This window comes from Macrobrachium rosenbergii, chromosome 22, assembly GCF_040412425.1.
Source record: "Macrobrachium rosenbergii isolate ZJJX-2024 chromosome 22, ASM4041242v1, whole genome shotgun sequence".
NCBI lineage: Eukaryota > Metazoa > Arthropoda > Malacostraca > Decapoda > Palaemonidae > Macrobrachium > Macrobrachium rosenbergii.
Genome location: NC_089762.1, coordinates 33,809,174 through 33,820,368, shown reverse-complemented (window position 1 = coordinate 33,820,368; position 11,195 = coordinate 33,809,174). Strand labels below are relative to the sequence as shown.

The 11,195-nt window shown below is 35.5% G+C and overlaps 1 long non-coding RNA gene across 1 annotated transcript; it reads right to left on the bottom strand.

Moving 5' to 3' along the window:
* Positions 1 to 461: 461 nt before the first annotated feature.
* LOC136850725 (uncharacterized) lies at positions 462 to 6,589 on the bottom strand. The gene is made up of 3 exons (XR_010856713.1): positions 6,433 to 6,589; positions 4,189 to 4,325; positions 462 to 923 (listed from the first exon to the last, which is right to left on the bottom strand). It is a non-coding gene; the product is annotated as an uncharacterized lncRNA (long non-coding RNA).
* Between the last annotated feature and the right edge of the window lie 4,606 nt (positions 6,590 to 11,195).

Genomic DNA, 11,195 nt, shown 5'->3' with positions numbered 1-11,195 from the left:
CAGGAGACAGAATCCCACCCTGAATCACAACAGACTTTACTTCAAATGGATCACTCAAACACCCGTCAACCATCACTTTACAAGATGTGCCCTCATGCATGTTCATAACCCTCAAAAACTTTTCCGGTATTCCATTATGCCTCATGATTTTTCCTCCCATAGTCAGTCTCGAAATACTATCAAAAGCCTTTTCAAACTCAACAAAACAAATAAATACTTAACGAGTTCTCATTTCATTAATTTGCTGCATTAAACGCCTAACTATGAAGATCTGATCACTGCAACCCCGCCCCTTTCTAAAACCGGCCTGTTCAGCCCTCAGAGTACCATCAACCACTGGCTCTAACCTATTCAACAATACTCTACTGAAAAATTTTCAAGGCTACAGGTGACAAAGTGATTCCCCTCCAGTTACCACACCTACTCAGTTCTCCTTTCTTCGGAACTTTAATGATCACGCCATTCTGCCAACCTGATGGTAGAGGAATGGATAAAAAGGTTTCAGGTTGAAGTTTGCTTTCGATATATGCTTTGTTTCATATGATACAAACCTCATGGGGGCGGGGTGGGGACGGTTATCAAGGTGTGGCCAGAGGGTTTTGGATATCGAATTATGACCAGTAACAGATGCCAACATCCTATTTGAAATATTGATAAAAGTAGCACTTTATACGGTTGAGACATCCTTGTGCCATTAGTCTGTACAGGCATTTTGGTATTTCGTTTTCTTCTTTGAAAAATTAAGAGTTGATGGGCGGTAAAATGTTTGCAATTTCGTATCTCCAGCGGAGGGTGTAAAATGTTGGTCTCTCCATGTATTCGTCATGTGAAGGAAAATGTTTGTCACGTCTCAACTCTCTCGTGGTGCAGAAAATCTTGATTGGAATCGACAAGATATCTCACAGGCTATGACGAATTGCATTCTGTAACAAAGCAAAGCACATTAAAAGTCAAGAATACAAAGGATAAATACAAACTACAATGGATCATAGAGAACTACTATAAAAATTCAGGCATTAAAAAATAATGAAATATCAGAGCATTCTGTAAACACCATGTAAACACCACTTGCAAAGATAATATATTATCAGAGCATACTGTAAACACCATGTAAACACCACTTGCAAAGATAATATAAAGTCCAAGAATGGATAAAAATGAATGAGTTATGCGAACTACTTATGGATTTTATCATGTACACAAGTAGTAACTGAAAATTAGCACTCTCTCCCAAGAATAGTATACCCATGGGTCCAAAAATATATGTAAGGGCCTGGCTGAACAGAGAAAAATTGAGAAACAAATCCACAGTTATGTATCGGTACAAATACATTTAAAAATAAAATCCACTTGTATCCATACATAACTGTGAATTTGTTTCTCCATTTCAAGACTCATGCTAACTGGGTATTTTTTTAATGGAGAAAAGTGCAACAAATGAATCATAAAACGGACTAGAAGACACGGCACCCAGACATCTTAACAGCTAGCTTACTAAAATAAACTAGTATGCTGGTGATGAAATGTACTCGGTCTTATAAACTAATTTTCAGAAAAAAATAGATTCCTTTCTATGTATCTGAACAGAAGTAAATTTCAGAGGGCCACTGTGATGTTCATACACATTTATGGTGTTTGTATCTTTCGGTTTTTGAACTACCAACTTAAAAGCTTTTCCATTTTTTTTAGGACACTTTCATGGCATATCTTCTCTGCTGTTGAGGTTAATTGTCCATGAAAAGCACACTGTATTCGGTGAATACGGATTGTTTCATCAGAATGTTTGTATAGTTGATTTAAGCCTATAAGCAAAAATCCGTGTTAATCATAAAAAATTAAGCCTTTCAACTACCGAACTGTGTTTTACATCAAGTGCAGCAGTTTCACGTTTGAAGACAGAATTAGCCTCTTATAACTATAATACGTTTTGTTTATTCTCTGAATTCAGTGGCATGATAAACCTTCAGTTACCTACAGAGTAATTTTTATAATTACCACTTGGTTTAGTCCGTTATCATCAGTAACAATTAATTACCCTTTGATTAATTAAAGTTTACTCTTAAGCCCTTATCGTTTTACACCGCAAAAGAAGTCGTTGTTTAGTTGAATTCTTGGCATAAACAACATTGAAAATGTTTATCACGAGTTCTTAATTATTCTGAAATAGGACTACATTTGTCCCTTTTCTGGGACTTCCAAAGTTTGAAATATATAATTGAACATCTCCCCATACTAGCAAAATAAGTTCTTTGGCCCTTGCAATAAAATCTAGACCTTTAAAAACATTCCCAAAGTTCCTAATATATAGTGTATAATAGGCCTTACAAAAATTAACTCTCCAAACTAATAGCTATATTCTTACTAAACTGTAGAGCCTATTTATTTATGCAAGAACAGCATCGTATTTTTATTTAACTGTCAATTGCGCGTAGTTTGGATAGTTCACTGGTGGCCTATTTCTAACCCTTACGGTAAAAAGGTTAGTTCGACAATGGAGATGCCGAATGCTCAGTATTTAAAAATGACGAATGTCAGAAGCACACAGGTTGAGATTTGCATGGGAACTGAAATATTCACAGGTTTAAGAATAATCTTAATTCGCACTAAAATTTTCACTTTATAACACCTTGTAAGCTTTTCGAGATGGAGTTACATTCATATTGAGAAAACACCTACTTACAACTTTTTTTGTTATATTAATTACATGTTACCATTAGCTTTATACAATAAAAAAGAGAAAATCAACTATTCAAAGACCGTTAAAACTCATCATGTACAACAAAACAATCCTCCTAATTACATCATAGAAGGCGAGTCCATTTTTTTTCAACATAAAACTCTTGTAAATATGGGTGGTTTTACAAACGCAACACTTTCCAGTGTTTCATACATGCAAAGACGCATACCACCAGTAACATACCTAAAGTTTCCCATATACCTTAAGTAGATAACAGCTCTCATACGTACAAGAAACTGGTCTTTCTGTCCGAATAATACTGTTACCTTCACCCAACTCATTCCTTTGTTAAAATTTCCTTTCATCCCTCTTCAGAAACTCGGGAATTACAGACTTTGTGCACCGATCTTTTCCCGTCATCAGAACAACAGCAACCCACCTTAAAGCTAAAGTCATACTATTAAAAATGTCATGATTCCTCGTACCTTTCCATTCCAAGCCTCACGTGTATTACAGACATACAGAAAGCTGGAGACTTATGCTATATCCATTCAATTATCTTTCCTTCGACGACACCCGACAGACTTACCACATACCTTTGTTGCACACGCTTTTAATCTTTCGCAAGACTAGCTCCCTTTTAACTTACTCTTTAATTACCCATCCCACTGTTGAGCTCTTTAGACAGTAAACATAACTACTCATCCAAGACTTCTAAATATGTCCACCATACTTATTCTATCATACTTTAGTAGTTTTCAGTTAATAACATTAGATGTTAACAACACCTTACAGGGTTTCTCCTTACAAAAATGCCTACAATGGTTTTCATGTTTAAGAAACTTCTGTCATTACCAACTTATATGGTTTTTCCTTACAAAATGTTTACGGTACAACGCATTTCATCAGTTTCTGAAACTTCTGTCATAACCAGTCTTTACATTAACAGTACCTACCTTGCATTTATTTGCCATTCTACTGTCCATCCAAATAACTTCCTTTATTACCCCTCCATTGTACAGTGCATGATAATTATCGAAGTTCATATAAACTGAATTGAATATAGAATTTAGACCAAAGGCCAAACACTGGGACCAATAAGGTCATCCCTAAGTTTATATGGCATATCGTAACCTGTCTCACATCAAAGTTTAAACTAAATCAGTAATCAATCAGTTACATTTACATGTTCATGCTGAAATGTTACTTTTAATAATAAACTTCAATAGGTATTAGATGAAATAAACACCTGAAATTACCTTAATACTCTCCTCTAACTTTGTGTTGTGGGATATGGGATAGAAGGAAATGTTTTATAGTTTGAGAACACAGCTAGTTATCCGAAGTTTAAATGGGTGGGCCTGGGAGAACGTATTGGCATGACAACAGAGATCCATTTCTAAAAAAGCTCAACACTTTTTTCATATTCGACAAGTCTAAAATACTTCCACCTATCAGAGATAAGTAGTTGCAAATATATCTAAAGAAAATTACATTCAAGCTATAGTTACCCCTTAAAGTATCGGGAGCACATAATTATCAGTTATATGCTATGACAGGGATGTCCTTCTTAGAAGTGATGTCACAGCAGTTACTGTTGTCTGAAGGGATCTTTGGGTGGCGAAAATGCGCAGCTACTATAATCATTCTGGAAAGAAAAACAGAGTAATTATCCTAGAGAAAACAATTATGTTACAGATGAGTAGTACCTTGCACTGTACTCTGGAACATCCTTTATACAAGTTGTGAAAAAAATAACTATTGTACAATTATCAGCTACTGATAAACTGAATTGGGATAGAAATTTCGGTCAATTAGCTTTTTAATTGATAAAAATATTTTTAATCTCTATACTCTGGTAGAACGTATTCCGCACAAACATTAGGACTTATCAAATGCTCCAAATCAGTGGCATATTTAAAATCGTGAAAATTTAACTTGTTCCTTTCATGGATAATATAATCACATCGTCAGAATCAAGACTTAGTTTTCTTGTTCTTTCAGAGATTCTACATTAAATTAAAGGGGGAAATTCCATCTTGAGGGAACAAGTGAATTAACTTCATATTACATAAAAACCAGCTATTTATAAAGTTCATTGGAATAATCTAGCTTTTGGAACAAGAACTATTCGTGTGGTACAGTACGATATGCCACGATTTTCTCTAATTTACAGGCCTCTATAAATTTCTCCTATATTCATAACATGCATAAACAACGACAAGAGAGCGTCGAGAATCACAAGCAAAAGCAGCATACATTCTCTGGTTGTATACAAAACAAATTAACTCCAAAATGCAAGTACACTAGCTGCTTATCATGGATGTTCCAAAGCCATATTCTCTTGTTTTTTAATTCCACTTTAATATCAGTTCTCGATATTCGAGTATTTACCTTTGTTATTAAGTTTCCACAAGTTAGGTTAGTTATGCTTGGGTTAGGTTGTATTCCTATCTACATCACCCTCGTTAGGTTAGCTAGGAGGAATCCGGGCGAAAGCCCTCTACCTAGGTAAGATTCCAGCACCGTAGACAAGGTTAGGTTTGGTAGGTATAGGCAGCAACCTTATTTTTTTTAATTTACAGTGCCATTGGTTACGTTAGGTGAATAGTTCCACGAGCGCGAAGCCTCCCTGGCCAGGCATGGGCCTAGCACGTAGACTGGTCAGGTTAGAATACAACCTTGCATTTCACTCGTTGTGTTATCCCTCACCAAAAAAAACCAGTTTGTGGTCTGCATAATTGCAGGCATCTTTAAAACTACTAATTTGCTATAGAAATGAATGTCTCAAACATTCACAACACACATTAAAACATGGGTAAATCATATTTTCAAACCTAGAACATGATTATGGTTTAAAGTAAAATTTTAGCAATTTCATTTCCTTACCATTTACTATGTTTAGCTACTCCAGAGAATAACATCACGTATTCAGTCAGTAGCATTATTTTGCCTTGACTAGATATTACAGTAATCCATTATCCTTTATGGGTGCATACTCTATACAAAATGCTTCATCTACCTTACCAACTGGAACTAAAATCACACAGGCCTAGGATACGTCAACTGTTTGTACACTGAGAGCTTACTTGGAAAAAATCCTACCAAACCTAGGAATAAAGGCAAACTGGGGTCAAGTCAGGAACTGTTAGGCATAGGCAAGTTTAGCAGCTACTATAACTCATCTTGTGTGAAAACAATGTTGCTTCAGTTCTTGCCTATACCAGACACCAGTGTTGAGCTAAGAGACGTTCGAGGTTTGGGATGTCAGGAAATGCAAGAGACAGAGGGAATGGGTTTATATCATGTCACAAATCTCGCTTTGTAACGTTACCTAACATAAAGTGAGACTTTGCCGCTGCTCTTCGGCCGACTGGTAAAGGCTACCCTACCAATTGGGTTAAGACTGTTTGACGGATCCTAAAAGACTCCTTTCGGCTGCTAGTTAATGCACCCTTCTACAAAATTCCTGAAAAACTAGTTACCTTCCAAAAAAAACCATGGCATCGTTCCCTTTGGATGATGTAGCTTAAGGATAATTTCGACCTTTTCACTTCACTCATTTATCTGCACTTGTAAAGCGAGTTCAGATTCAATCGCCCTGGAATGAGATGCAGACCAGTAAAAAACAACACGAGTAGCCCATTCCTAGCTCGACTTACACCTTCCATCTTAATTATCTACGCCTATCTGAGTAATCGTACATTTCTCTTTTTTCGATGGTTTTACAGAGGTTAGGGTACTACCGTACTTACCAAATTAGGCAATAAATGTCACTTCCCGTTAAAGCTTCGTAAATAAACACTCAAACATCAAACAAAAACAAGTTCGTGGCAAAAATCTGGCCACTTTTGGCAAGATGTTACCCCATCAGGGTCCGGGTGGCAAAAGCTCACGTCACGCCCTCCTGCCTGAGTTGTCTCATAGCCAAGGAAAACTTATATGCTGCTAACTTTGAAACTGTTCGCAGCGGCACTTCCGAACTATCATTAAAAAAGAATTTGCGGTATATTCTACAAAGCATTTTAATTGCCATATTATCTGTAAGGAATTCTGTATTCTTTATTAGACACGAATTACGGCAAATATTTCCTGGTGTTAACATATAGCAAGAATAAGTAAATTTGAAAACTATGTATTTTCAAAATCGCTATCCGGCTCAGTCATCCGATTCTGAATCTTATTTCGTCTGCAGCTACATAAATATAACAAATAAAAAAGACGGGAAGCAGAAAAAAGCGGAAAATTGAGGGCAGTATTTTCTGTAGTGGGAAATACATAAAAAAAGACTATGGTACTGTCGTAGGCAAATACAAACATCAAGTGCATGCTTTCTGCTGTTACCAGTTCAGTCAAGTTTAAAATAGAATAGATTAACAAGAGAACTTGAAAATAATGTAGATTTCATGAATGAGAAAACAGGTAAGTATATATTTTTGTTTTAAAGCAATGAAATGAAGTAGAAATTATTCTCCCAGAACCTCCAACAGAAAGAATTAAGTTGAAAAAGATAATAAATTTCAGGAAAGACGTAAAATACATATAAAAAAGCCTCATCGATACTGTTCCATTTCCTAAGGCAAATACGACCAGCTCACGAATCTATTATAATTATCAAGAACAAATAACTGACATAAACGCAGCTTAATATTATCACTTACAAAATGAGTAATGGAGATGTTCTTTAAGATAGTATAGAGCGACATTTGAGTCACTCCAGAAACAGAAATCATTGAGAGTAGTGCATCAACAGCTCGGTGAACATCTCCAATGAAGTAACATATTTCCTTCAAAAAACTCCACAGAGATAATACTGAGCTATGATAAACGGCTACCCGAAATAATAATTTGGTTAACTATTATGGAAATAGATAAATTGGTCTATTATTCATGTCACTGCGTTGTCTGTATATATTATAAAATACACTTCATGATTTCCACTAATCCTGAATATTTGATAGTGTGAAGTCTGTAGACACATGATACTTGCAGTAGGCCCCAGTACACTGCAAAGTGGTGGTGCTCATAGCAAAATCTGTTGAATACACCTAAAAATGTTCAGTTAAGTAATGAACTATTCCACTGCAACACTTCAAAGGCCTTTTGCAACACTAACCTGTATCATCAGCACATGCACTCCTCAATCATTTGCTGCACTAAAGACTATGCGACTTACGCCTTCTTTTTTTGAAAATACCATTTTCTTTAGAGCCTCTTACCACCAAAGAAAATAGTATTTTGCGTGTCTGCTTTCCATTGGGTAATTGTGAAGTCACCATCTTCACCGTTGATTGGTGGGTGTCAATGTTTACATCTTACGCAATGGTAGCTGGGGTTATAGTTGCCATCAGTCTAATTCTATTAAAATTTTGACAGCAGTTACAAGACCTCGCAGCTGTTTGTCTTTATCTGATTTCTAGCTGATGCATATTTTGAGTAAAATCTTATAAGAAAATGAAAAAAATAAAGTAGCTTCTGCATTTTGTTACAATAGAGTTGCCAGCTAGTCATTAAGCTTAAAATTTGAACCCTTACTACTCATAGGTATAGCCAACGTCCGATTGTATTTATCTTATAAAAAGTCTTTCTTTTCCCTTATTAAACGTACTCAGCCTCCGTAATAATTGGTGAAAACTTATCTTTTAGTATTTTCAACCCCTTTACAAGAAATCAGGATTATTAAAAGTACTTTACTCGATAAGATATATAGGTTTCATAAAAACTCCGTTGTTTCCAGGATCCTTGGAAGCATTTCGTTGCCGTCAACACCGGTTTCCATAGCAACCATGACGTATTCACTCATTCACAAAATAGATAATTATATTCAATTACGTTTCCACGCTCAAATTTGGTCACTGCGATGTAATTAAACTCGGGGAAGGACGGCGGTTACTTCTCAACTTTCTTAGTGCGCATATCATATCGTAGCTAAATATTTTTTTTTCGAAGAAAGCGTTGTCAAAATGATTACATTAATTTCACCTATCTTCAAAGTAGCCGTGAACAATTATAGCAATAGCACAGAATTTCTACGAGTTTCAAGTTATATTGTTTGGTGTCCGCAGCTGTTATTCTATGCACTTTCAATATAACCGGTTAACGATGACAATAACTCGAGCACAACTTTTGTTTCGCTAAATTGGTTTTATCTTCTGCATTATCCTTTTTTAATATATTTAAAATACCTATACCTCTTATGGAAAGCTAGATTTTAATTTTACAATAACGTTATATAGATAATCGTGATGGTTTTATAGACTTTTAAATTGTCCACTAAGTTTATATCCCATTCTGAAAGTACAGAAAAAAAAAATAAAAACAAAAAAAAAGCGACGGTCCTGGCCATTTACTGTGTGAACGACATGTGGCTGAGGAAATGTACACGGATGCAGATAATGCTTTCGCATCCCACTACAAAGGTACAGGAAGGGAAAACTAAGGCATCTTGCGACTTAATCACAGCATTACTAAGGCCATGAATAACGTAACTAAACCTATTCTCAAAGCGGGAACACTGACTTGAGAAAGTGACGGCAATTATGGTTAAGCCATAGTGCTCAAACGAAGCAACCTTTGGCGAAATTAAAATGAACATTCCTGAAATGTTCCATTTTATCGATATTAGACTGTTTAACTGAACAGTAATCAATAACGTTCAGTATATGTGATATCAAATGAAAAAAAACTAATGTTTATAACTATAAAATACATTTGTTACCTACTCTCTTGAGTGGCTCCGTTATATTTTCGCTTTTTATTTTAGACTTGTTTTCCCCTCTTGGAAAATCGTGATACTGCCGCTGTGGACATCTGTTGACAGTTAGAATAACTACAAAACTAACCATCTTGTTTACACCGAAGAATATTCCTTTGATTCTACTTGCAATATAAAACATTTGACCAAAGTGGCACGAGCTCTGAGTTATATGAAGCTTTTTGATTTATTTATAACCTAAAGGTAACTCAGTCTCAGCAGGAAAATGAATGAAATAAACACAAATTAAGATCTTGATTGGCAACTCTCCTATAGCAAGAATGAGTCAAAAAGTACTATAGTTTTAAGTTTCGAATGCTGTATTAATTTTTAAATTGTAATTTATATAAATAAAAATTGTAACTTCTAATGATTAAAATTACTGATGGTGAAGATAATAACTTGTTTTCTTGAAAATAAAAAAAATCTTGGCTGTCAATTTGCTAAGGTTGTCTGGTAACACAAGGCACAGCCGGCCCTCCAAAACTGACAGTGATAAAAGTAAAACGCAACATAGCGATCATAAAGCGTTATGATGCACAGAAAACAAACGAATTTCGTTGACAGGACTATTGGTAATGGTTAGCCTTCCAGTCTGGTTAAGTCTATTTGATGAATCTGAAATGACTTTTAAGCTGCTAGCTAACGCAGCCTTCTACAAAATCACCGAGAAACTTGTTTCCTTCCAAAAAACTTTTGCATCGTCCCCTTTGGATGATGTAACTTAAGGAAAATTGAGACCTTTTCATTTCATTCTTATGTCTGTACCTATCAACAGAACTCAAATTCAGTCTCTCTGGAATGAGATGCAGACCAGTTAAAAACACGAGTAGCCTATCCATACCTCGACCTACGCCTTCCATCTTAATATCTATGCCTATCCAACAATGAGATATCTCTCATTTTTCGACGGTTTTACACAGATTAGGAATACTGTACTTACTAGTTAATCAGTAAAAGCCACTTCTCGTTAAAAGATTCGTGAATAAACACTCAAACATAGCAAAAAAATAACGTTCATGGCAAAAATTGAGCACACTTTGTAAGATGCTTCTTACACAGTGTCCAAGTAACAAATGTTCTAGATCAAGCTGCCTCACGGCCATGGAAAACTTGTATGCTGAAATCACTTTGAAAATATCGACAGTGGCTCTTGCAGCTACCATTCTAAAATTCCGCGGAATACTGTTGCAAAACGTTTTGATACGTAAGGAATTCTGTATTCTTTATCAGACACGAATTACGGCGTATGCTTCCTGGTATTAACAAATGTCAAGAATAAGTAAATATGCACACTGTGTGTTAGTAAAATCGTTATCTGATTGAGCAATCCGATTCTGAACGTTATTTCTGGTGCTGTTACATAAATTCAGCAAATAAAAGCAAAAGCGGTAAGCAAAAAATAAGCTTTGAATTGAGTGGAGCATTTCCTGTAGAGAGAAATGTGGTAACGCAAAAAAAAGACTACGATACTGTACTACCAAAAATACCAGCATCAGGCGTATGTGTTCTGCTGACACCAACTCAGCAAAGTAGAAAAAATAACTAAATAAAAATGTATCTTAGAAATGAAATCATAAATTTCATAAATGACAAAACAGGCAAACATTTGTTCTAAGACAATGCAAATGAAGCAGACATCGTTCTCACTGAGGTTCACACAGAAAAACTACTAACTTACAAAACTGAATTTCGGGAAATCCGTGTTCTATGGCATACACACCAAAAGAGCTTCACGAATTTATTATAACTATTATGCATAAA